We start from the raw sequence: 22,677 nt of genomic DNA, 5'->3' as shown, positions 1-22,677 counted from the left end.
GCTTCTTAATTAAAGAGGAAATACTATGTTTTTTTTTTCCTCCAGTGCTTTATATAACTTTTTTTTTTGGTTGTTTGATTGGCTTGGGGTTTTGTATGGTTTTTTTGTTTGTTTGTTTTGGGTTTTTGTTTGGGTTTTTTTGTTGTTGTTGTTGTTTGTTTGTTTGTTTTCCAATATATATTACTCTTTAGATAGAATTTCTATTTCAAATGACCTTGACTTAACTAGGAGAGTTTTCTAATTTTTATGTACTGGTACCAAGAGGCAAGAGAAATGTTGTTGGAAATGATGTCTATCTTCTACAAAATCTCATATTAATAAGTATTATTTAATATCTTTTTGAACAACTGGAAAAAGACAGCAGATTTTTAATGAAATACCTGAATGGCACTAAGTCAAGAGCCACTGAAAATAACACTAAGGACAAAACATAATAAAAAGGATTTGGGGAGATTAGACAGGTAGGCAGGAAAACAACAAAATAAGATTCATCTCTTGAAAATGCAGACTGTGGGAAAGTGGAGCAATCTCAGTGGAAGGCAGGAACTTCAAGAGCTGTGGTGACAAATGATATTTGTGGCTGATAAGGGGCAACAAATTAAATACAACCTCACAGTGAGATAGGTAGGCCTCCCTAGGAGGTACTGGCATATTTTGCAATGTCATAGTGTAGGATGATAATAACTCTATAGATCCGCACTGCATTTCAAATGAGGCTAGAATTTTGAATGCATTTAAATTGAGCCTTGAATAGGAAGGGGCATAACAATGCCGATTTTTCTTATAGTGAGTGATATATCCTCATAAAAATATCTTACTCCGAAGTACTTTTTTGTCTTCCCTTCTTGATCTTTTTGAGCGATGAAAGTGCAGAGGAGAGCAACCTCTTTGGATATAATCTTTTTCCCCACTCACGTCATCCTAAATTTGCCACTCTTCCTTCAGTTATGATTTTAGTTTAGAGTCATTGGCTATCAGCACTTCTAGTGCTAGACCTGTATAGCTCATAGTTATGGCTCCTTTTTAGGACATAATGTTTTACCTGATTGCAGTTGTCCTGTCCCCTGTGGCTCTGCAGGACTTGGAGTTTGCATGCCAGTGCCAGATGGTTGGTGCCTGCTAAGCCTGCAGTAAGAAAGGTCCCAGACTCACAAAAGATAGTCTTGTTACCTCGATTGCTGCACAGGACAGAAAGGCTGCACCTCCAAGGACGGATCAGTACCTGCACATGTGATGGAGAAGAGATGTTGAATATGGGAAAGAGGAAGACTGGCTTTTCCTTTCAGCAGCAAGTCAATTTGCTTTAGAGGATATTTATATTTATTGTTCTCTTTTTTTGTTGTTACTTTTCTTGGTTTTGTAGCTTACTATTTTTTCAGGAACAGTCACAGGTTTATAAAAGGATGTAATTTTATGCTAAGCTTGCCCAACTTCTTTTGTTGTCTGTTAACAGTAAAACCATACATTTTTGAGGAAAATTTGTTGCCTTTTCAAGTTCCCATTCTCACAAATTGTAAGTTGTGTCCTACATAAAGTCGCAGAGAAGTCCTAAGTGTCATTTCATACAAGAGTAAGGGGAAATTGATAGGTTTTTGCTTATACTGTGTATTGTGAAACCAAATGTGCTTTAAAACTGTCCAGTCATTAAAAATTGAATAATGTTTAGGCTGTGCATAAAAGTTACATACCCTATTTCTTGATACTACTGTTAAATGAAAGCTGTTAAACTGTTTTAGTTTGTCCATTGAAAAACCCTTGACCTCTTCATATATGCAGCTATGAAAAAGAAAACAAAACAAAACAAAACCAACAAAAACCACAAACAAACAAATGAACAAACAAAAGGAAAAAAGTTAACCATCAAGATAGTTCTCGCACATAAATGCGAGATGTATTTCTTTTAAGCTTGTGTAAAGCATAAAACTAATTAGCTTTCTGGCTGAATTTTCTATTTAAAAATGAGCACAGTAAGTAACAAAAAGGCCTCTGAGATTTCTGGGGTCCTCAGAAGGCGTTTAGCTGGGGAGACTGCTCTGCATTTTGTGAACACTGACACTTTCTTTCTAAATATTAGTTTGACTTAGGTTTTTTTTGTTGTTTTAAGAAATAAATTTTGTCTTTAAAAATTATAAAATTATGAAGCTTTTTGAAAACTTTTTTAAATATACGTATTTTTAAACAAACATGAGTTTTATCTCAGGTGTTTGGCACAAAAAATTTTCTGGGGTCAAATCTGAATTGTTTATACAAACTATCTTAAAGCTACCTACTTTAATAACATTATGTATGTCTTACAGTTACTACTGTTTTGAATTCCGATTTTGAGCTTCCTTTTAACTGATTTTGGGATTTTATCAGTAAGCCCAAATCTAAAGTTAAGTTATTCTAAACTGAATTGTTTCATAGCACTTCTTTTGCTTTGGTTACTGATTTCAATACCGAAAAAAAAATATTTATGTTAATGTTTTCCTGACAAAATACTGAATTTGTATTGGCGTATAAAATGAGATTTACCTTTCAAGAAAATGTGACGTATAACTATAATGCCCTACCCACTTACATTTTTCAAACTTTGTTTTTCACATGCTCTGAATTCATTAACGTGGCTGTTTCTTTTTGAACATTTTTGTAAAATGTTAAGAAAACTGAGCTAAAGCTATACATAGGCCACTTTTTTTTCCTCCTGACATTCCCTTTCTTTCATGACTTTTGTCAGGCAGCACCTCTTTAATAATTTTTATTGATCTTGCTCTTTACTTTCCAATCTCTTCAATAAAAACAAAGAGTACAGTTAGAATACAATTTTCAAACAAGTGAAATTCTGAAAATGCTCCATGATGTACTGAATGTCAGTCTTCCAATTTGTTTCACATTTGGATATCTGCCAGTCAAGTTAAAAGAGTAAATATAGCAGATATCTGTAATAAGTCATGTAAATGGGGGCTATTTACTGAGTCAGACAAAGCATGCATTTTGCAAGGTAAGTTGAAATAAGAATACTGTAAGTTGAGAGTCTCAGGTCATACTTCCTGTTCTTTGGGAAAAGCTTTTTAATAGCAAAATATTTCTTTCTCCCTTCGTCTTATTTACTGCTCAGTGGCGGGAATAGTGTCCCTAGTCCTCACACCAAATACCCATCTGCTCTGCATACAGCTTCCTTATATAGTATTTTCAGCATCTTGTCTATTATGATAATCTCAGCTTTTTTCCTGTCTATTTCCTCACAGTCTCCACCCATGTTGTTCTCTCACTGTCCTAATCCAGTTATTGTGCTACTGCCAGGGTAGATAGTATCTTTTTTTCCTAGTTCTGAGCCTATGCTATACTCACCTCTCATTGGCAGAGATTAATTCTGGGGAAAAATGTCTCTTTAACCAAATCTTATGAAACATCATGGTCAATGCATATTTGCCAGTTTTCCAGGGAGCCTATAATGTGTACTGTTTGTTTTATTTTGTATTTTCACTACTGTGTTTTATTACTTCAAGAGAAAAGGGACCATGTTGTCCTGAAATGCCTGGTGGCAAGGAAATTACATGGCATCCTCTGGCTTCTAGGGAGCTTCCTGTCAATCATCTTCTGTTGTCTGGCCCTGTGCTTCTGCCTCTGTGCAGAGATTCCCCTCTGTATCTTTTCTACCTGCTACTCTTGTGGCACCTTGGGAGCTTTTATACCTGCAACATTCTTGGCTGCTCCCCAGAAAATGAACAATGTTGTTTGCTCTTCAGGAAATCACAGATTTTACTGAAGCAAAGCTAAACTGCAACAAGTACTCAACTGCAAGGATGTGTTGGCCCCAGGGAGAACTGATTCTAAACCTGCCTCGCTGCCCCATATTCTCTCTCATCGTCTTACTTTGAAGTCTCTGTATTTAAAATGTAAGTGTGACAGAATTATGGTTTACATCTTAATGAAATCTGGATTTTTGGCTTTTACATAAGGAAAGACCTGTAAGAAGAAGCCCAGATAGGCTTACTTTACAGCTCTGACTGACTTAGTGTCCCAGTACAGTCAAAATACTGCACTATGCATATGGAAATAAAAATTTTCAATGGTTGGTAGCTGCTACAGACTTTTGTAGGATCCATCATGTGCCTCTTTGAGAGGAGAAGTCCCCATGCTAAAATTAAGTCTCCCATGTGGAGTATGAAGTGAACACTCTAGCAAACTTAACTCTTATTCTGAGAGCTGACTAAAACAAGATAAATGTGTTTTCACTGGGACTGTGTTCTGCAATGTGCCATGGTGTTTTCCAGGGAAGCTGGAATCTAAATGACTCTTTGATATTGATGTCTCTTCTGTTCCTGTCCCTTTTGATTATCCTTTTCCTTTACATGGAAATCAAGGCATTGAGACAGGAGGAGAAATCAACACTTTGTTGCTGTTTCATCTTGAGTTATAGTCATTATGTGGGTATGATGTGATAGGAGAGGAAATTAAGGCAGGCATCTTGGTATGGAAAATTGTCTCAGGTGGATTAATTTACCAAGGTTTAAGCCTCCTAAGGTATGATCTTATCAATTAGAGAGCAGTAGTGCTCCAGTGGTTGACATTTTTACCTGCCTTCTCTTTACCTATTTACAACTCCTACGTGGGTATAAACTCTGTAGTTGATCCAGACAGAAGCTTCAACACATGCTTTTTAGGCATGTGAGTAATCCAACATGAATTTTGGTAAGACTCAAAACAACTGAATATTTTTCTGGACTGGAGACAGAGGTAGGTTAAAATCATGGTCTCACTGAAGTGACTGTGTACTGCATTTACAAATATTGATCCATAACAAATAGACATAAAAGAGAACATAAAAAGGCACTTGGAGAACGGAAGTAGATGGTTCATTTTCTTATTTCAGCTGTTCTTCTCAGTTACTTTGTTTCCTTGGTGTTACTTTCCAGATGCTCTTTCCTTATTTAAGAAATGATGTTATAATTAGTATCTTGACAGTCATTTTTGGAATTTGAATCAAAAAGACTGGAATTGAATGGGTCAAGAACTCTTTTCTTGTCTTCAAATGTAAGGAATTCTTACATTCTGAAAAAATGTGTTATGCAAATAGTACTTTTCATAATAAAAAAAAAGTATTCTTATTTTTACTAATGATCTAATTTTCTGGTATTCTTGTGTTCCATTGACTGCCTGCTGAAGAAAAAAAAAAAGTAATTTTTTTCTGGAGAAAACTGAAGAAAAATACCACAAAACAGAGTGGAAAAAACTCCATCTGACCAACCAAAAAACCCACACTGTCAAATAACAAAAGAGGATTCCAATGCCAATTAGGACTTCACTGGCAGAAGAAAGCTGTAGAGTGCTAGCATCATCTACTTATGTTTATATGCTGGAAGGTAAAAAAATCTCTTTTAAAAGAACTTTCATAAATTAGCAAGATGCAGTATAAATTGTAATCAGGCATCTTGTCAATCAGGAAATAATTATAATGATTTGGCTTAATTGAAAGCAGCATTTTTTTTGTCTCATTTTCTGAGGTGAATATGAATGAAATGTCAATAACTCTAAACCACATGGCCAACAATTTAACCTTCTAGCACAGGTTAATATGTCTAAAACTAATTAGCTTGCTTCAAAACACAATAAAGGTTGTAGGTCAGTAATCAGTTAATTCTTAATGTAACACATACATACATATTGCTATTAGAGAGATAAGTAATAATTAGGTTATAAGACATTTGTATCACTTTACAATATTTTCTTTATATTTCAGGTGTAATTTGAGATGTACTGACACATGATCCCTGTTAACTGAAGATTGAGTTTTGGACTTCCAAAGTCAGTTGAAGAAACTTCCACTTAATCCAGCAAGACAAAGTTTTCTCTCAGTATATTTAATTTAATCATGGTTATATGTATATAATAATAATTTAAACAATCATCCCTAAGCAGAAAGATTTCTTGGTGGTGCAAGTTCTTCTAGTATAGAGCTAGTCTGAATTCTGCGTAGACACGGTATTAATAAGCTTTTACCACTTTACATGGAGTACTTAATCCATTTAAATAAAAGAATTGTGTATTATAGAGAAAACTCATGTATTAGAAATTATCCTAATTTATGTTACATGGTTTAGAGAGAGGTGTATCTTTATGTCAACTGGGGACCTAGAACTAGGTTGAATTTTCCTCTCCCTATATCCACATAATTTAGTAAAAAATCTTTATAGAAACAAAAACTATAAATGCTTCTTATATTCCACAAATAACAGGGTAAAAAAAAAAAAAAAGTAAATGCTGTAAAAAAAAAACAAATAGGAAAGGCAAAGCCATTTATCCCTGTGTGATTTTTCTAGTAAAAGAGAAACAAAAACTTTTGATACATAAAATCCTAGGGTTTACTGTGATCTGTGACTTCCAATGCAATCTACAGTGTGTGGTTGTGTTATTTTTATTCCCTTTTTATGGTGTACCATTCAACTAATAAATTCTGAAAAAACTTCAATTAGAAAAACCTCCAAAATAATTACATAGCTACAGTGTATAGTTTCATTGCAATTACTTTGAGTGTCTCAGCTTTTTGTCACAGAATGAAAGGGAAAAAAATATCATGATATGGCTGTTACTGATACCCTTTCTCCTGGGGGTTCTGGTGACTTAGAGTTATCAAAAATACTTATTGATAAGGTGCAGGCACCATATCAGCTACTAAGCTTATCAGACTTCATCTAACACCACTGCATTAGCAGTTACTGTGCGCAGGAGGCGATTAAAGCAGCCTCCTGTTAAATGTGCACCTCTGGGCTGGCTCTGGGGATCTGAGCACTGTTCTCACCCAAATGGCCAGTGTAATATCTTTGTGAAAGGTGCACCTGAGTAACTCCCCAGGGTGTGTGGGTTGGTTTTGAGTCTCCATAGTTTTTCTCTGATCTCAGTGAGGGAAATGGTAACCTCTCTAGGGGAGGAAAAGTACTTTTTGGTATGTTTGTATAGCTCTTAGCACACAGAGTGCTTACATTCCAGTGATATTTGAAGATACACATACTTGCTGTTATAACAAGTAAAGGAAGTAGTATTAGACCCAAAGCTAATGAAGGCTGGTTACTGCTTATCTCTGAGCCTCATATGGCTGGATTTTCTGATAGCCCGTAAAGGGAGACCGCTGAGAGAGATGTTACTGCACTTGAGACATTCATGTAATGACTTTCCATGGTGGCTTGGAAGGGTGGGCTTCAACTTTTAAGTTAGTGGATTTCTTGCTCTTTTGTCAAACTTGAGGGAAGTTGACATCTTTGAAACCTCATCTGCTTATCTGTTTTGATTGAAATTTGCTAAGAAGCTTCAGAGTGGCGAGAGAGACAGCAATATGCAAGTGTGTGTACCCATGCACATGTGCCAAGAGAGTCAGAGGATTCACAGGCTCCAGAGCTTATGCAGCAAACCAAGTTTATAAGTAAGCTAACATCACTGTACAGCTTGTACTTGAGACAGTAAATTTCTTAAATTTCTTTTATGTCAGTTGTTGATTTCACATTCACTGGCAGCACATTTGTAAATGACTGTCAGAGAATTTCTGGCTAAAATATAAGTAGTATATCAGAATAACTGTGTCTCATAGTTTTTATATACTGAAACTATTATCTCCTACCATTTCTGCAATGGGTTTTTAGGTTAGGATCTCTGCAGTTATTTCAAATTTTAGGATATCAACCCAGTTGTTGCTCACTTTCTTTTAAGAGAGAAACTGTCACTTTGAAGTGTTATGAGTTTTCCACATTAGAAGGCATCAAAGCAAAATGTTTAGACTAGCTCAAGATTCCTGTCTTACAGCCCTTGTTAAATATAAAAGCAAACCACAGACTTCACTAGCAAACCACTTTAACTTGGCCTCATGAGGCACAGAGAAAACTGTTGTTCATCTGACCAGTTTGAGGCTCTCTATATAAAATACTAGTTCTTATCTCCGAACAAAAACTTTCTTCATCATTGGTATCTTCCCAGTGTCAAACTGTGACTGAAGACACAAGGCATAAAGAAAGGAAGGATGGACAGATAAAAGAGATAAGAAAGAAAAGCTAAAAAAAGCAATCCTTTCTTGTTATCTCTCTCCAGTCTCCTTTCATCTGAAGACCAGGAGAAAAATAGTACACAAATATAGCACCTAGGGCACAGAGTACATTTATTTGGTCTGTGGCATTTAGGTAAAAAGCCTTAAGAAAGCTTTTCAGATAAATGGTTCAATAAGGTTATGAGGGCATGGGTGAAAGTGGTAGAAAGGTAGAATTCACAGTGAATTTTAACTCTTAAAGTTAACATTTAAAGTTTGTAGGATGCTGTTGCCTTCGTATTAGAAGGAGGACGGGCACATGAAAGAAAAGGCAAGAACACTGTTAGTGGAATCCAGACAGGTAAAGAATTGGAGACAATATTTATTAGGCACAACATTATGTTTTCAGTGAAGACACCGCTGTATTAGCAAGACCTTGTTCTAACTCAAAGCTCCCAGAGATATTTCTGTTGCCATCAGAGTCTCTGGAAGTAATAATAAGAGGAACAACAAAAATACTATTACCAATAAAAAACCGCTGAAGTCAGATTCTGGTTCCGCTACCCCAAGAAGCTCAAACAGATGGGGAAGGGAAGAAAAATTAATCCCAAAATCCAATGTGATTACAAGATTATTTTTTTGTTTTGTTTTCTCAGAGGTGAAAAGTAAGGCTGAGATAAGTGTGCCAGGTCAAGATTCACTGGATTTTGTTGAATTGAAGTATATTCTGTAATGTGTCGAAAGAACGACAGCCTGATGAAATTTGAAAGGCATTTGCTTTCCTTTTGACTGTAAATAGTTTGTGTACACACATGAATGCACATTGAAGGAGAAGATGTAGTGATGACCTATGGAATGTACAGGAAAAGATCCCTCCAAAATCTTCATTCACATTTTAGTCTAGATGTTATTTACTAAAAAACCACAACTTTTTATTTCAGGAAAGTCCTTTCATGCAATCAAGCATGTCTTAGAAAAACTAGTCTTTGCATAATTTTATCAAAAAAAGATAATTTTAGCATTCACATATATTATTTTGCCCACTTTATTTTGCAAATATAAGATTAGTCATTTTAACTGATCTTACCTCTGTTGAGGGGAAAAAAAGTCCACAAGATTTGAGTTAGATTAGGGAAGATGGTACAAGAAACAGACTGAAGTTTAGTGATAACTTACCAGGTTTGCAAGACTGACTTGAGGTTCACATATAAGCCAACGTATATTTAAAACAAGAAGAAGATTTTGCATAAAATACAAGTGAATGAAGCTGTACATGAAAATAAAGTGTATCAAATGTATACAGTTTATACAGTGTATACACTAGCAGGTACTTCTCCATGTATAAAATGTGAAATGTTGGGGAAATTTGAATATATTTTTCTGTCTATCCAAGTCTGAAAGAAAATGGGCTTAGATTGACTAGAATAGCTCATTTTAGAGAGGGTGTTATGATGACATTCATATGAAATGTTTTGTGTTTTTTTCATTTTGTTGGCAGCAGGAAAACATCAGAAGTCAAATTACTTTAGAGGAGCAGACACATTATTTTATGTGATCCAAAAATTTTTTTTTACAGGTTTGCACATTTAATGATAAATGATTGTGAACTTATTTTTAAAGCATTCTAAAAAAGCAGATTAAATGTTCAGGAAATGAAGCTTCCAGTCTGAAAGGAATGTTGAAATGAAGCTTCTCTGCCTGCCAGGCTTATGCCCCCCAATAAACCCAACACATAAAAAAGCAAAAAGAACAACAAAGAAAAAATAAACAACAACAAAATCCAATCAAGCATTCTTGGTCAAAATCTGTTTGGATAAATAAACCAGCTAAACACTAATTGTGGTGGTCTGCTCTAGTCTGCTCTGGGCTGTGAAAGACTGGTGCCTTCTGCAATGATAACTGAGTGGAACAAATCCTTGGGCTTGGGTCTTCTACAATTAAAATTTCAAGGCAATTTAAGGCTCTAGCAGTAGGTTCTGTTTGGGCACAGTATGCTGTGTTCACACACTCATGGTATCCCTTAGGAGAGCTTATCATAGCAATGTGCTTGACAGTCTGGCATGTCAGAGCACTACCAAGAAAATAATTTCATTAAGCAACTGAGATGAGAATGACCTGCTGGTAAAAGGAAAGTGTGAGCAGAGAAGAAGTTATAATGGGGTTGCATAGTGAGAAGGAGCAAGGTAGCTATCTTTTTGAACCAGAAGTCACATAGTGGGTGAGGAATATTGCTGTAGATACCTGACGATGCTGATAGCATGAATTTTTATAATCTTGTACTTACATGGAGTTGCTATAATATTATCTGGAGATATGTTGAGCTTTGAACTGATTTTCTGTGTTTTATTTAATTTTTGTGTCTTACAGATCTGCTTTTAACCAGCATAAAGAGGATAGTGCTAGTGTTTGCCTCATTTGGTAGTGTAAAAGATTAAAACCAAAAAAAAAAAAAAGACATGTTCAGTGGTATGAGGAGAGTTGGATTTCATTTCAGGATGATGTGTCAGTGCTTATGATGCTGATCTAGGATTTGCAAGACTTAGTTTATTCCCCTAACTGGTCAAATGCTCCACATATAAACAAATCACTATGCCTGATGTTCCATACAGAAATAAATAGTGGAGTCAGAATGCTTAGAACAGTTAATTAACCCTGTCTGAATGCAGTACTAATGAAGCTTATCTGACTTGCAGTAATAAAGCTAGCTGCCATGCCTTATCTGTACTATCCTTCCTCTCCAGCCCATCCCTTCTGACTAGCAAGCTTGTGGAGTGTAGAATGCAAGGGGTGCTTTCTCTTTCACCTCATCGCCCAAGGATGCTGTTGTATTGGGGGGGAGGTGGGGTGGGGGGGTGGGGTGGGAAGAAGCAGAAACATATTTTGTATCATAGCTTGTGCACAGTTCGGAATTGTCTTCTGAAGAGACTACTTACTCTGGTGAAATTACTTCATCCAGCTCTTTTGCTGTGGAGTTTAGTGGAGCAGGGACAAGGTAGGAGTATGATAGAGCTGAGTCCCTCTGATGTGTCCAGATAGATCTCAATGCAGCTTGTCAATGATATGTTCAGAAAGAAGCAGCAGCTCAGACATTACGTGCCAGGGGACTTGCCATAATTGTGGAAGGTTTTCCACAGTTTCGCTATAAGATGCTTTGCTGAAATTCCTCCAAAGTCCACCTGTTTTGAAGTTGGCCAGCTTTGTTCCTTCCTTGTCTGTCTGTGAAAGGAACAGTTATCTGTTCTATTCTTTTACCACAAGGAAGTTACAAAGTTAAGATAAAAAATGTTTTTGTTATGACGCACAGTTATTTCTTTGTTTGATCTTGGGAAGGTACAGCTTTTTTACAATGCATGGGGATTTTGTTATGAATTTGGAACATCTCAGTTGCTTAAATGCATCCTATTTTGTAATATACCTCCTGTTCCACATGTTAAAAGAAAACAATAAGTGTACTATTGTTTACTGATTGCTGCCAACTGTAATTAGCACTTGTCTACATGGAGAAGCCAGTCTTTTTGAAATGTTAGAGGAATACTATTTGACCTCAAAATGTTCTTTACTTACTTTTTCTTCAAAGGCATCTTCTCATGAGACCTTACTCCTAGTATATTTTCATTATTTACTGTAATAATAAAAACAATTGGTCTTCCTGCTATGTTTCTCTCACTATCCTGGAGCAAGTTAAAGGTAAATTATGAATTTTTCCAGCAAGATATCTTTCATGTTTCATCTTTGAGCACACTTACCTTGTTTACCTGCACAGATCTCACCTTCAACTGTTTTATCATTTACAGAGATACTATGGTCTCCTTTTGAGAAATGTCCCAGGGTGGCATTCTTTTCTGCCTTATCATCTTTATTTCTCTGTGTATTTTCATTAGAAAAATAAAATTATGATTAATCATAGCTAGAAATGGAATCTAAATAATATTCCAAAGGTCCAGAGGGGTCGCCAGGATGTTACTAAAGAATTAAACTTCCCAAAGTTCAACATTATTCAGCTATGAGAATTTTGTTAAGCACAATCTATCTGATGAAAAGCTTGTTTATTCCTTCATATAGTGGTAAAACCAATAGAATTGCAGTTTTTTAAAACCACTTAAAATTAAAACAAACCCTAGAAAAAGTAACCCACTTTCCATTTGCACTGAATACTTAATTTTACCTTGAAGATGTTCATTACTGATGGTTCTCCGTATTTTTTTAAAAAATTGAATCGTTAATTTTAATTTTTACTTCTGGAAATGTTTGTTGTTTTTTCACTAGGATAAGTATTTTAGCATATCTACACAGCACAGTCACCTCATGCTATGTTGTAAGTTCTTGAACCATTAAGTCGATCTATTTGTAGAACATCACCTCACTGGGAAGAGGTGCTTTGCTCAGTCACAGGTTCCTCTACAGTATGTACAGCCACATTAATTTGAGGGCTGCACTTATGAGATGCAGAACTAGCTAATTACATCAGGTGTAAACTTGCTGTGATTCAGGCATGCAGCTCTCTGCACTTAGTTCCATAAGGGGCTAGCTGCGAGTTCTGCAATTAGCTCTCCATTTAGCACTACATAGCAACTGATCCAGGGAGGTGATTGTTGATTTATCCAAGAGATTTTTGTGTATTTAGAAAGCTAATAAATGTATTCTGTGTTGATTTGGTTTTGCTGCTATATTGCACCAAAAACCCATTTAACTTATTTCCCACTTCCAATCCTAGATATCGTTTGTTAGGAATATCACCAGAGAATGGACACTGTAGAGCTGAAAGCCTCTGAGATTTGGCATAAAATAGATTATTTCTGCTGTGGTTATGAAGTTGGATATTCCTTGTGAAAGATCCCAATCTTTGGGTTGTCATTTTTGTTGCATTCCTTCAGTAAATTTGATCCTGTCAGCTGAATACTTATAGAAAATACTAATAAAAGCTTCAGAAGCTCTTATTTGACCTCAAGCTGCACTTAGGTCTTATTTTACTGTATTAAAATTAAATCATACAACTTTGCTATTTGCGTGGCTTTTTACATGCATTTTGTTTCAACTGAAAGACTTATTAACCAGCACATTTTATGAGCTGCAAGCACTACGTCACATTGCTGAAGTTTTCCAAAGCAGTTGTCTTATTTCAGATTTCTCATCTGAAATATCTTAAAACACTTTACATTGATATGTAGGTGTTGTCCAAAATCTTAGCTTGGGGAGCTTTCTATGGGTCTTATGTTAATGTATGTATGTTAGAACCAGGAAGTGACCATGTTTGCAAAGGCCAAATAGTCTTCAAGAAACATTTATGTGGAAGTTGTAGTAGAATTGGTATGATGGTTTATTGTAGCTATTGAAGTTACAGAATTTAATTATTTTTTCTTACCTAATTAACAATGACCACCTATCCTGTCTTTATTAGCACTTTTAAACTGTTTTACTGTGATGTTGACAAAATTAACCTTTACCAAGAGTTACAAACCACTTCCAATAGCGTTTTTAGTTCATTCCATCAGATGTGACATCTCAGGTGGGTAATTAATAACGAAGAAAAAGACAGCTTTTCAAAGCTGTCAAGGTTTGAAGCTCAGGCAAGGTTTACTGTACTAATATCATATTTCAATGTTTCTTCGAAGTAGTAAAATCCTTGATGTTAAGTTTTTTGCCTATTAAATGTATTGTTAGTTATTTTAGCAACATGATGATTAGTTTTATTCCAATGCCAAGTATGAACTTTCACTTCTTGGGAAAAAGTAATTTATCAGGGTTTCAGGTTTCTAGAAGATGATGAGTTGGAGAGAAATTCCTCAAAGCCTGTAACAACACCATGAAAATAAATTAGCTAAAAGAAATGATAGTAGCATAAGCAGATTTTCTTGTATTGCTAAATTATTAGTCTTAAAAATTTGATGTCTCCCCTTTTTACTTACACTTTAAGAGAACTGGGAGGTGAGGTGCTTGTATGTTAAGAATTGTCCCAGGCAGCAAAATATTAGCTTTGCTTGTGTGTTGATAACCTGATAGGATAACATACCCATGAAAATTACTGTAAGAGACTGGTGGGACTTTAACTTGCACGTTCCAGGTTGTTTTGCTGAATAAGGTAACTTGGGGATGAAAGGCTGAAAATTTACTTGGAAGTTATAAATTGGCTTACATGCAGCTGTCAGCTGCTCTACGTACCATACAGACATTGAGCAGCAGGGGAACAAAAATCTCTTTTTATATTTTGGGGTTGTNCCACCTATAGTCTTAAATTTAGGGAAAACATAACATATAGGTGGATGAAAAAAACTAAAATCAGAGACAAACATCTGTGGTTTATTCTGTTATAAAGGAAGCAGTGGAAATTCTGATATTATAGCCCAAACAGAATATAAGTAAGTAATGGAGTTATTCCAGATTTCTGACTGTAACTAAATGCTAACTTTAGCTGTAATAGAAATAAAAGTAGTGTGAGATTACACAGTCTGAAGGAAGTTTGGATACAATCCCTAGTCAATGAAACCACTCTATTACGTACCTGTAATCCAGCATAATTCTGGTACAGTCACACTATTCCTCATCTCCTCTTTACAGCTGCAAAACCTAAATCAAATCCCCTGATTGTAAATTAATTTAAGTTAAAATGTCTCCCCTTTACACCTATTTAAACTGCTGTCTCCAAATAAAGTGAGGTTTGAGAGTTCTGTCTGTTCTTTTATCTTGCAAAAAGTCAGCAAATATTGTTTGTTAATTTCCTGTGTAGACTGTATATCATTCTGATGGGAATTGTTTTATGCACTCGCTATTGTAATGTATGCAGATTATTTAGAAAAACTGACATCTAGATAGGCCTGTTTAATTATAAATAATGTGTTGTTACCAACTTCATCTTAAAGTTACTCAACCTTTGCAATGAGAAAAGTGCCAATTTTCTGAGAATCAGATGTCATGTGCCAATTGGACCACATCTGCTCTTCCTCAGATTGAGCAGTCTCATCGTGTGCTGTTAACTCAGCCCAATTCTACCAACTGTAATGGACTGAATTTCTCTCCATCGCCCTGCCTCCATCTTTCCCAAGACTGAATGCACACAACTTTTGAGAGAACAGGTCTTGGTCCAATTGCAAAGGACATGTCATCATTCCTTTCGTTAACACTGGTGAAATGATTTATGAGAAGAACTTGAACCAGTCAAAGAGATCTCTTGGAGTCAAGCATTGGGAATTGACATGACTTATGTATGTAGATTAAAACTTTAATCTTTTCAACATTTTAAGTAAGATATGTGAAAATGTAAAATTACTAAATACTAATATACAACCATTGTATTTGGACTTGACTGGTGCTGTGCTAATGTGAAATATACTACATGTTAATAAAATACTAAGGGAAGGAAAATGAATTATGCAGAGTGGGTGGATATAAACTAAGTAATATATTAGAAGTGTCTGAGGGCTATCTGAGTGGCATGGAAATGAAAATGTATGGTTTTAAGAGAACATTTGAATAACTAATGGGATAGATGGTTACTGCTTGTTAGAATGAGTTAGCAGAGACAACAGGAAGAAGCCAAAACTATACTGATCTTTTCAGAACGTGTATGTAGATGTTTTAGGGATACCTTGAGATATCTGGGGGAGGTCCAGTCATAAACATTTGAGGGGGGAAATTTTATTCTAGACAAGTAATATGGGGTGCAAAATGGGAATGGCTGGGGAAATGCCTTCGTGTCAGGAGAAGACAAGATGTCATTGGCAGGATCCAGGAGAAAAGTACATGTAGCTGAGAAAGAGTCAGAGCTGGGACAAATGTACCTGTTGACAGTAAAAGACACATACAGTTAAGTGTGACCAGTGGAAGAAGTGGGTCAGTTTACTGGATAGAGAAGTCTGGGCTGATATTAAGCATTTCTCAGCTACTGTCCAAGCTATGACTGCATACACATTCTCCTTCTAGATGCTTTTTGTCTGTCAAAATCAAAAGAGAAATAGCAAGATCTGAGCTCTCTGGCATTTTGAGGATGTCAAGAATGAAAACTCAGGCCAGCAGCATGCCTGTCATTCCATGCTAGAAGTCATAAAGACAGATCAGCCTGCAGGTGTGAATACCCTGTGATGCATCTGAGACCTGGAAACTTTGCTGTTGTTTTCTTACTTCATAGCTTTGTAATTGCTATGCTGTCAGCATGAAGTGGTTTTGAAAATGTCATAATTGTAATTAGTAAAAATAAGTAAAATGGGATTTATTCAGCTTTAGTATCTACTTATTGTTCATGCGCAACATATACCAAACACCTCTAATGTATTAATTTCAGATACTTTTGATCTTGTGCATGCACATGCATACAAGGAAATAATGGAGGGGGAAAAAGAAATTCTATTTAGGTATTAAATACCAGAATAATAACATCATATTGAAACTGAATGAGCTACACTATCAAACAATGGAAACTATGGTAACATAAAAAAATGGGAAGGTTCCATGAGAAACTTGTTATTATGCTATTCCTAATCATAAATCTGAAAATATAAAGAGAGAAAAAAAAAACCACTCGAAGGAAAACTCAATGTTTTTTAAAGTATTATGCCTGCGTTTTCAAAGAGAGCTTATAGATACGTAGCTAGATTTCAAATGCTGGTCTTGTATAATTTCTTTAGGGATGAAGTGCTAAGCTCCCAAGACACTGGGGACAGCTACTGCCAGGGAATCATGCTCATTCTCTGCTGTTACAAACTGGTGATTAATCTCTCCTTAGCTTAACGAAATAATTTATAAAATATCCCAAAAATAAAAGCATTATAGAAAACTGACAATACTATGTTATCAAAGCCTTTGTATGGGCTTTCAGGCAGATTAACCTCATGTATTGCGTAGGTCTAGCTGTCAGGCTCAAACAACGTAAAGTTTTTATCCAGCTGTACTATCCTTCTCTGCTGCTAAATTGTTTATTAATAACTTAGGACACGTGTAGTTTTGAAGTTGATATAAGGCAATATTTTTTTTAAATCCTGATTTACTATCATGTGATAACAATAAACAATTGATTTTATAACAGAGCAAGGATGTATCAGCAGGAAACTCTATACTTTTGCTCTGCAAAAATAATTTGTCATTTTTTCAGAAGGTATAAATCAGTAAGGCTTTAAACCATGTTTTATAGTCTGTCAGTGAACACTAGCTGAAGATCTGGCTCACTTTTAACTGCAGTAAAATAAAATGTATGGAAAAGACTGAATTCTATAGGCTATATTCCCCGGTTTTAAATTTCTTAGAAATTAAAATAATGAAACATAAATTTCTAGATTTTTTAGAAGCCACAGCTAATATGTACAAGGTAGTATATATTCCTTTTTTATTACACTGGGCTACGTTTTTCAACAGATATATACTGGTGTTATTAACCTGAAATGTATTTGTGTTTGATTTCTCAAGGTTTTCAGTTTTTATAACTTTTTATGTCTAAAACAGAGTACTTTTAGTACTTGCTTGTATATCTTCTGTTTCACTTTTCCTTCCATATCTCTCATCCACCCTAGTTTTACATTATTTTGTAGTAGAATCATTGTTAGAATATATACGTTGACTAACTTTGGGTCAATTAGTAAAAGTCTGTGAAAAGACCAGATAATAGATTGAATGTCTTGTCTTTATTTGCACATTGAGTTGAATTTGTGTTGAAACATTTACTGTCATTGCTCATTTTAACATAAAACCAACAGAACTACTAGGTAGAAAAAAATGTAGCTGACTCATCCAGAACAAAATAATAAGCATATTGATTTTCAAGATTATATGTTTTAAAGCAATCTAGAACTCACTGGTGGTTATTATAGTTGAGCTGATTTATAAACATGAATCATTTAGGAAAAGCCAAAACTTTCCTACCTTGAGGTATGTAAGCGTGAAAGGTGGGATTCGTGTGACCAAATGTTCCTATATCTATTGGACCTATTCACCCTGAACTCTTCCATGGTTAATGATCACTGATCTAGCCAATAACAAACAAGCTATGATTTGCCTTAGCCCAAAGCAGACTTCTGAAACAGGCCCGATGAACCATTACCTAAACAAAGTTACTTCTGATTTTTGTCTTTAAGGAAAACACATCTCAGATAGATCAGTTGTAGAGATTTACCTCAAGTGTTTAAATTAAGCTTAGGTGTGTAGAATACTGTTTTGTCAGTGGGGTACAATGTGACAAATGTGTGTCCTTGTGGAGATACATATTTCTTCTCTCCCTAATGTGAGGCACTTTTGATGGTCAGTTATGTAAACCAGGTTAGGTACTAAAATTCTGCATGACTGAAGCTATGTGAGATCCTTCTCCCATTCACTTATTTTCTGGGGACAAAAAAAAAAAAAAAAAAAAAAGACACTATATGTAATATAGTAATACAGAAAAATATAATCACTTTGTACCAAAGTAAATTTCATGCCATTGTTACAGAATATTTGTTGCCCCTAAGTTAATGAAAAGGATAACCATAGAGCTATTTGTGTCCCATTTTGGCTATCATGAGATCACAGCAAGTGAAAGAACTCCTTGAAAATATGTTTTTAGATCTCTCCTATTTCTACCTTTATTTCATGTTGTACTAATAGCAGTTGCATTAAAAAATTGTGTAGGGCTGCAGTTGAAGTAGATAGGATGATTCCCATCGATTTCAATGAGGTTTGGGTCAGATATATTTCTATTTTTTTATGAATATAAGTCCAGATTTACAGATATTGTTTAAAAATATCTTAAGGAAAGAATTCCAGCATCACTTCAGAAGCATTACTAAAATTAAATTGTACTTTTACCGGGGATCTTTGAAGGGATGTTGAATACAGATCACTCGCTCTAAGCAAGTCAAAAGAGTTCAATGAAGGTCCACCTAAAAAGTCACAGTCTTCTGTAAAATTATCATCTAAGTGAATGTCTTGTAAACACAATTAAGTTATATTGTGTTTTAGAATAGAAACTTCGAAATACAGTGGCACCTTCGGGTTCTGACTTCATTGATGTTGTAAATCTTGAATGACAGTATAGCTGTCAGTAGAGACCTTCATTAGTGTAAGTGGGATTTGGGATACTCCATAGAAATGATCCTGAGTGGAAACTGCTTAACAGGTTTAATTTAAATATTAGCTGGCAAGTCTGCACCTCTTAGGTTGCAGAATTTAGTTTAAGTCTTCAGGACAATACTGGCAGAAGGTTCACTGAGAAAAACATTTTTCGGGCCAGAGCACATGGAATATATCAGAAAGAAAAAGGAGTGGCTAAAGGGTTGAATTGCTGAGCACTGTCCATGTAATCTATGCTTTTGTCCTTCAGATTGCACAGCAAGTAGGATACTAATAAGAAAAGCACTGGTGGCCAAAAAACAAGGAAGGAAAAAAAAAAAAAAAAAGGAGACTCTTGATTTTGGATAGAAGTAGCTACATTTTATGCATAACATGGATCTTCTCTGCCTCTTTTAAGCTCCTCAATCAGTACTATTTGATTTATTTGATCTTTCTTCTTCTATTTTTTTTTAATCAAGTCAACCAAAATTCTGAATTAAACTTATTTAAACCACAGCAATAATTTTTTTTGCAGTTCTTTAGGGGCTTTTCTTTTTATTGATGGTGTTTTTTTCCAAGAAAAAACATATTTTACTCAATTTTTATTGAAATGAGTACTTCCAAGGCAACTTAAGCACTGCCTTTTTCCTTTCTAGTAAACTCCAAGGTTTTCTCTCTGCCTAGGCTCAAATGTAACGCTTGAAAGTGCCTTGCTTATTTCAGAGGCATAATTCACCTGTACTTAACAGTTTTTCACAAACATACAGACAGTGACAATAATCACATTTCTAAGTTAAAATTCCTGGAGAGTTTCTATGACCAGGACCAAGTTCTAGTTCTTGAATGTTGTTACACATGGCTTTGTTTTTTCTGTCTATAAACTGAAGTTGCTTCAGTTTTTCCCTGCATGGAAAAAAACTGCCTGCATGAACATTTAGCTCCACGAGAGTTTCTTTCGCTCCATCGGAATTTCTCTTAATTTACATGTCATTTGTGGTTTTGAAAATCTGACACCACTTCATTTTGTCTCAAGTCTAGCAATATTTCAACTAAGCATCAGGTTTATTTTGCCATGCAAGGAAATTGTGCATAAAGAAAGATTGTTTTGGCATTTTGATGACCTAGAAGTGTGTTTATTAGCCTTGTTAGCTGACTCTTTTATATATATGCCCTGAGATACTATCTCTTTTAATAACTGTTGAAATAAAAAATAAAAATGTTAGACAGTTGGAAATGAGAGACCCTTTAAACTACCCAACTGTATGACCTGCAGCAGCTATTTTCAGTGTCACCAGTAATATTGCTAAGGATTGCAAAATATAATTCTGAAAATGAAATGCTGAGCACTCTGTGTCCCCTAAGATGAACTCACAAACCATGACAGATGTTTACCAGCTGGAGGACATGATTTTGACATGTAACTTTTGAAAGAAAAAGAATTTAAAGTTTTTTCCCAGGATGATATTAATGAATTTGGAAAGCTGAACCAGTCTGCAGAGAAATATTAAAATTCTGCATCTTAAATTTTTTTTTTAATTATCACAGTTTTTGTCAGATTCAAGGTCATTCAAAGTGATCATTCAGACAATAATATTTTCTAGTACAATATATATACAGTTAAAACACAGTCTTTCATTTGTTCAGATAATTTAGCAGGCCTAAGATAAGTTTTTGTTTGATGCTATGTAGTGTTTAAGGAAATGAAACAACATTTGACCCAAATTCTTAAGTGCATTAATAAAAATTTACCATTAATTACTAGTGGAGAGTGGGTTTTCGTTATTCCTTTTTCTTTTGTAAAGTGTCTCTTGGCTCTAAAAGCCCTTTATATTGGACAGTTCTCTACAGCTCTGTGACTAAAGCAGAGTACCCCCCTTCCAAAGAGAACCCAGAAGTCCTAAAAGCAATTTCTTCTTGCCACGTGGGTGATACTTTGGAAACAATTTGCATGGTTCAGCTGGTTGCTTGAATTGAACAGATCAGTCTTGCTTACAGTTTGACCATGACTAATAGATACATGATTCTTTCTCTCTTAATGTTTTGTATGTATGAATTTTCCGCATGTTTTATGTGTTATCTGCCTAGTTTATGAACTCGGTATATTTTGTAGCCAGCATTAATTTTCTGTAATATAAATTCAGTATAATAAATTGAGAAGCCTGGAGCCAAGTTTTAGTGCCCTTTGAGCCTCAGTATATGATAGACTATGGTTTAATTCAACATTTAAAGGGGTAACTGCTAGGATGGTGTAGTTGACCATATAAACACCCTAGAATAGTAGTAAGATAATATAATCTGTGAGGTGGACTGCTTTAAATTAAACCTCTACTGCTAAATTTAAGCTAGTATGTTTTTTCTTTGAAGACGTATGCAAATATCAAGAAAGTGCCTTAAATTTTAAATAATAACTTATTATCCTGTTCTAGCTTGAATGCATTTCATCATATGCTAACAACCTTTATTTGTACTGAAAGGCACAATGTCAAGGTTATTTATTACTGAAATGGCTGTACTTGCCACAAAATCTAATATGAAGGGGCCAAGTTCCCTGTATCGTGCCCTGAGTTCAGGAGAAAATTCCATTTTTTTTTTTTTTTTTTTTTTTTTTTTTTTTTTTTTTTTTTTTTTTTTTTTTTTTTTTTTTTTTTTTTTTTTTTTCTTTTTCCTTTGGCATTTTGCACGAATGGATTCGTGGAACTTTATCAATTGGCTACTTCAGTAAAAGTTAGATAGCTATTTATAGCTAGACTCATCTACTAGATTTGTGCTAAAGAGCAGCTGAAAGGCACAGTCTTTAGTGTAGCACTAGGATAAAGAGATTCAATGTGGTTATGTTTAGTGCACAATATTTTGTTCTTGTTAGCTATTTTATCACCTTATAAACTCTTTCCTGTGTTTCATAAGTTTAGGGTAAACATAAATGCACTGTAATAACTGAAAAAGGCAAAAGATATTTCCTTTCTATTCTTCACATATCACTGAATATGCCTTCTGACTGTTAACAAACTGTCTTAGTGAAAAAATCAGGGAAAAAGAAAAAAGTGTTCTGTGAATGCTCTGTGAGAGATGATGGCTCTTCTAACTGCCTGTCTTTTCATTTTGAGCCCATCTACCTCACTTGGGTGGCTCTCTGGGATTCCAAATAACCAACAGGAATTTTGTCCATTCTATGATTTTATCTTCCAAATGTGGATACATTCAAAATGTACTAAACTCACTTGCCCAAATGGTATTTGAAAGAGTTAAGTGCACTCTGACCCCTAGAAATGCCTCTTCTGTCAAGATTGGCTGTTAAACACAATGTTTTCATTTTTCCTTATTTGGTAACCTAAAAACATAAAACATAAAGCTTGGAATTAATTCTGAAATGTAAATCTGATTTGCATTTTACTATTCAGTGAAGTTCTGTCCTGGATCACAGTAAGATTCATTTGGGCCAATATGCTCTTTCTGTCAGTGTCTACTAGCAGGTGTAGATGTATCCTTGGTGGCCAAACATCTCTTGAAACAGTCTGCAAGTTCCTGGCAGGCAGTGATTTAACCTGGAGATTCCCTGGGTTACTGTACTTAATGCTCCCAGGGGATATGTCTTCTGGTATTTGATAAATGTGTTTCGAACTATTTATAGACTTAGTCCTCACTATTTCCTGCAACAATGAGTTCCTTTGTTAAAAGGC

Source organism: Empidonax traillii, unplaced genomic scaffold, assembly GCF_003031625.1.
Source record: "Empidonax traillii isolate 1590-97213 ecotype Southwest subspecies unplaced genomic scaffold, ASM303162v1 scaffold314:size1482489, whole genome shotgun sequence".
NCBI classification, from domain to species: Eukaryota; Metazoa; Chordata; class Aves; order Passeriformes; family Tyrannidae; genus Empidonax; species Empidonax traillii.
This window is presented reverse-complemented; position numbering follows the sequence as displayed.